Consider the following 6,000-nt stretch of genomic DNA (forward strand, 5'->3'; position numbering starts at 1 on the left):
TAGTTCACTGGATTATTTTTCATTTTAACAAAATTAAATTTTGAGCATCTTCAGCCAAGGAGTTTCTGGGGAAATGAATAAAATTACAGAATTACATCAAATCAAATAATACTTGTAATACAAAAAACTAAAAAATCAAAATAGAAATATGCAGTCTCAATATTTCTCTGTTTTTTTTTTTACTAACTCTTGCCAAGAAATCAAAGCCGCATAGTTTGATGAAAATATCAAACTGTTCTGTTCACTTCTTAAAATACGAATCAAAACCATATCAAAAAAGTTAAAAGAGCATGAAATAATATTTTTGCCCACCTCTGTCCGTGACAGATGACCTCTCAGTGTCAGTGCGCAACCACACCAAACAACTCCCTCCGTATAGAGTAGCAGATGTGATATCCCCCAGTGTGCGCTGTATAAATCCTACACATTTCATATTTTTCAGATGCATAATTCATTTTTACAGAGTTTCACTGTTCTGCCAGGAAGAAAGAGGGAGAGAGAAGAAAGAAGGAGTTGCAGAGAGCGTGGGCTGGCCCGCGGCCGGCGCTGTAAAGACACCGAGACGAGAACCTCATCCTGCCCTCAACCGTTTTTCCTTCCCTTCTCGCTCTTTTTTTATTTTTTTTATTTTATTGAACCTCCAGTTACACTCGGAGCTGAATGAGGAAGCATAAAGTTTCCTCAAATGTTTTTACAGCTGAACACCGTTAAAAAAAAAAAAAAAAAAAAAAAGAAGAAGAAAAAAGAAAATGGGAGCGAAATAGAAAAGGAGAAGGAGCTTGTTCACTTTTACATTTGGAGAGGATGCATTAAAAATGCATTAACAACTACCAGATTTGAACTTTGACCTTCTTTTTTTTGGGGGGGGGGGTGGTTCTTGTAAAACATAACGTGCTTAAAGGGCCACTCACAAACATGATTTAAAGCTTCCTTGAGGCTTTTCCTGTCATTTTCACCTTTTCTTTTCTGCCCTTTGCCTCTGATTTGTCTTCATCATCTCACCCCCCCCCCCCCATATGTCCCCATTCTCTCATTAGGAGTAAAAAAAACCATTTATTTTAACAGAGGCAGAGCCAATTCAAGCAATCACGACTAAGCCGTAAGCCTCAGGTCTATAAATCCACTCACTTGACTGCTTAAGCTCGCGGATCAGAATGAAAGAAAGATTGAGATAGGAGAATGAAATCCTCGCCCCCCTGTGGAAACACCGCTCACTGGTACGTCGTCTCCATCTGTGTTGTCTCTGCGTACATTTGGCCTATTTCGCTTAAAAGGGCGGTGAAGCACCGATCGACAGCAACGTCTCATTTCTTTTCAGATTGAAATCGTGAAATTAGGACGTTTTTGTTCTGTATTCGTGGCAATTTTCACATCCAGCTTGAAACACGACCAGCACTTCTGAGAAAGGAAAGAAAATAAATTATTTGTATCTGCAGATTTGAGGAGTGGAAACCAATGAAGGAAGTGCAGTTTGAGTTTCCAGATTAGGCAACTCTTTGACTCAAAGTCATTTGATACGGCCCGGAGGATGGTGAAACTTCCTGAATGAAGGACGGGGAAGAAGCAGAGAGAGAAAGGTTGGTCGAGAGACACGGGGTCAAGACGTGGACTCGCCGCCTCGGGGGGTGGGATGGACGTGAAAGACGGGCCGGCTGTCAAGACGCAGGCAGGAAATCAGAAATCTTGGCACGCGACGCCATCTTGTAAACAGACTCATCTTTTTTTTTTTTTTATAAGCCGAGCAACAATCGCAGTTGATATCATCTTATTCCCTCAGTGAACATCAAGACACTCCAAAAAAAAAAACACATCACAAATGAATCAACTGGGGGCTGGTGTGAGTCTGAGTTCAGGGCGTCCCGTCCGTCCGTCCGTCGCCTCCATCCGTCTCGCTCTCTGCGGCCCGACACGGGGAAAACCCAGGGTGGGACGAGGGCAGACGGTTTTGACAAATGGGAAGGACGATGAGTCCTCGAGGGGGGGGGGGGTGTCTTTTACTCCCTCTCACACTCTCTCTCCACTCACAGACGCCCACTTTTATCACATGACTGTCATCAAAATGAAGCCCCAGAGACATCACAGGGCCTCATGCCAAAAATAAAACCCCACACACCAAACAAACGACGGTACGTCTGCAGCCTGTCGAGGGAGCCGGAGCGCCTGTTTTGCAAACCTTTAACTCTTTTGAAAGAGGGACGACTCAGAGGTGTGAGGAAAGAGACGTTTCCCCCTTTGCTGGGCTTCGACGGTTCACGGCGAGTTCAGACTTACATCGGGGTGAGAAGAGCAACCGCTGTTTGGCAGCTCTGACTTCTCCTGTATGACATCGGAGGAGGGAGGGGAAAAAGAAGAAAAGCAGCGCGATATGATTGACTGGCTCTGCCTCTAGAAACACAATCCACGGCTTATGGTTTTTCACGAAAGCCGTAATAATGCGTTCTGATAGCTGAGAGCAACATCACCCCCCACACACCTCCCCCCCCCCCCCCCCCCCGATTTATAATGAAGAGCGATCAATCCACAGCGTGTCTTTCATACTGCTGTAATAGAGCTCGATTACAAGCTTTCACAAGCATGACACCGTCACAAGGACCCATAAATCCATTAGTGCGATGTCATCAGTGGGAATAACAAGCAGATAGGACACCAAAAACAAAAAGCTGCATGTTTCCCTCTGTCATCTGAGGACATTTATATATATATGTATATATATATATATATATATATATATCAGCTCTGTAACCGGAGTACTCTTTAAATCCTCCTGCTGAGGATCGCACACAGCACATTTTCTTCTTTTTTTTTTGTTTTACTCCAGGGAACCCTTTTCATAAAAAGTTATATGAGCCCCGGTCCGGGCCGACTTGGCTTTGTTTCTTGTCGCCATCTTTTTTAAATCAGCGTTTGCCTCAGGGTTTTGTACTTTGATTAAAAAAGCAGAGCTGGGCTCTAAAAATATGTTGAATGCATTATGTTGTGGGAAGTTGAACAACTTGACGCCTTTTTATCTCTACTTTGGAAAACCGTCCGCTGGAAAACATGTGACATTGTTCAAGGAGAATTTTTGGAATCGGTACGAAGTCAACGAGTTTAGATGAAGTGAAGTCCTGCAGTTGCGGGCGTCCGACCGTATATTCTGCTGTTCTTGTATATGAAACACGTTGTATAATAACATTTTACTGGAGCTGAGAATAATGCTGATGGAGTTTTTACGGCAGCCTGAAAGGCCATAATGGAGATTTACTGTATTTTAGCTTTCTCCTCTGAAGTGCTCTTTTATGAATGACTCCCAGAATTAGGTTGATGTTTTACTACTTGCATTACTAACATACCTACTAAGCAGACATGAAGTCAGTGTACCTCTGTACTCTGCAGCCGTTTACCCTTGTATGGCGTCCCTCAGGCATAAAAACAATTCATTGATTCATTTAATTAATTAACAGCACAACATTTTTGGGGACTGGCTTTTCACCTTCTTCCCTCATAATAAAAAGACTGAACTCGTATCTGCCAGAGATGAGATATATATATATACATGTATAATATTTTATGATATTATATAGATAGACATTCATAAATATGAAAATAGTAGACGATTAGCTTTGTTTCGCAAAAATGGCTTAACAAAGTAAAAGAGCGTAGCATTGTCCCAGAACACGTAAAGCTAATTAAATAAACACATATTTTTCTTGTTTGTTCAATCCATATTATCCACATGCAGTCTTTGTGCTAAGCTAAGCTAACTGGCTGCTTGTTTACTTTTATCCAACGGACATAAACGAGTGTTAATCTTTTCATTCCAATTGTCGTAAAAAAATAAAAACGATAACTAGCGTGTTTACAGAAATATAGAAGTATTCCTTGTAAAGTTGGGGTCAGGATTACTGCTAGTTTAGTATTAAGGTTCGTGTTGCAGTCAGTAAATGATTGTTTTGTCTATGTGGATTAAATGATGTATATTCTTTGGAGAAAGGCGTCTGTTTCCACGGCTGTTTGGTCGTCGTGCTGCGTTCAGATAACCTCGTCTCATTTCCAGCTTTAACACTTGAGGCACAGACGTTAATCTTTTTATTTCACTCTTGGAAAGGAAGCCAGTAAGAAAACAATTTCTTTAAAAAAAAAAAATAAAAAAAAAATAGGTCTGATAGTTCAATTGCTCTATTAGGAATGAGGAGCAGTGGGAACCTGTGAGAAGAGCCAAACATTGGCTTCCTTAAAGTTCGCTCGGGGAATGTTAGTGAGGAAACGCAGAAACGTGGGATCCTTCTCCGACCGCTCAGCAGACCGAGCATGAACCCACGTTTCTGTAAGTGAAGAGAACGACTGTACTTTTGTCTGACGAGGTGTTGCAACACGTCTCCACTCATCGAACCCTCCCCTGGTGAATCAGCCAAGATGGAAATCTCAAATAATCAGAATTCATTGTTTTGTGAGCTGCTGCAGATTCAGTTCATCAGAAAACGTGCGAAGAGGAAATCCGAGTTGATTCATATTTGTACTTTTCTGTCCGATCAGCTCTTTTTCTTCGGCGACGCGTCCGGTCACTTTCACACGTAGCACGACTCCCAAAGCGTGATTTATGGAAGCTGTGAAGAGTATAGATGCGTCAGGAATCCTCAAAACCTCGACACCAGTTATTTTGTTTTTGTTGATAAAATGCGGTTGAAACATCATCTTCCTGAAGCCTGAAGATTCGGTATCGTGGTCGGTCTATTTTTCAGAGACGTTTTGTACCAGAAGAAGAAGAAGAAGAAAAAAAAAAAAGTCTCAAAGACTCGAACCCTTTGGAGACTAATCAGGAACAGGGTAAAAAATGTCATAACAATGAACCCGTCCAACAAAAGTAAAGCCCCGTCCACTTTGCGAGAACCCTCCCGGGATGTTCACGTTCAGTAAACTAAGAGCGTAACTGGTTTGGGTTGGCCCGCCGCCCTCCTCAGTGTCGACTTCTTAAAAAGCCAAAGCGCGGTGAAGGCTAACGTTACAATACAGAATATGTTGGTGTTGTTTTAACATGAGCGAGTGACAGGCCGGGTTACATCATGACAAAATGACTGATGGACAGTTATTAGTGGGCACAAATTACTTTGCTCAGCTCAACTCAAACCTCAAAGAAAAATGCTTTTTAATTTTTTTTTATTTTTACATATTTCTGGAGGACATCTCCAACGATTGTTTTGGTCAAATGAAAAGTAGAAAATGGCTCCTGCGCTTATTAAGCTAATGTTTGTGCATGTTTGCTAAGTTTTCGTGCCCCTTGTGAACTTGTAAAACATGATGTATTGTATATTTGTGACTTCTTTTTTTTGGTTTAGGAGATAGTGTTTCCACGGACCGCTTCACTTTGCTCACCGCTGCATATTTGGCCGGTGGAGTTTTTTTTGAGTTTTTTTTTAGAGGGAACGAGCCTCGGCCAACCTCTCAAACCTTGACCTTTGCTTCTCTAACGCCCACACACACACACACACACACACACACACACACACACACACACACACACACACACACACACACACACACACACAAATACATCCACACACCAAAAAACATTTTGCACCGCCCGCTTTGTCCGCAAAATTTTTGCAAAATTCTCTCCGACACACAAAAAGAGGGTCGAGGTGATACCGCGCGCGCACACACACACACACACGCCCACACATGGAGCATGCAAACACACAAACACACTCCGGCCAAGTGGCTGCACCGCTAAAGGCCGTGACCCTCTGCACCCCCCCCCCCTCGCTTCATCTCCCTATCTGTCTGGGGGCCGATAGAGAGAAGGGAGGCAGGAAGAGGACTGGTGATTAGGATTAGGTGGTGGTGTGTGTATGTGTGTGTGTGTGTGCGTGTGTGTGTGTGTGTGTGTGTGTGGGGGGGGGGGGGGGTGTTGTGGGGGATGGAGGGGGGCCAACATACCCATGACCCTCGGCCCCGTTCTTGGCAGCCACCCTGCTGCTCCGGGAGAGAAGTGAAAGAAGAGAGGGCGGCCAAATACTTGTG

The sequence above is a fragment of the Embiotoca jacksoni genome, unplaced genomic scaffold (assembly GCF_022577435.1).
Source record: "Embiotoca jacksoni isolate LCO1_2020_lvr unplaced genomic scaffold, fEmbJac1.0.p SCAF_47, whole genome shotgun sequence".
Classification (NCBI taxonomy): Eukaryota; Metazoa; Chordata; class Actinopteri; family Embiotocidae; genus Embiotoca; species Embiotoca jacksoni.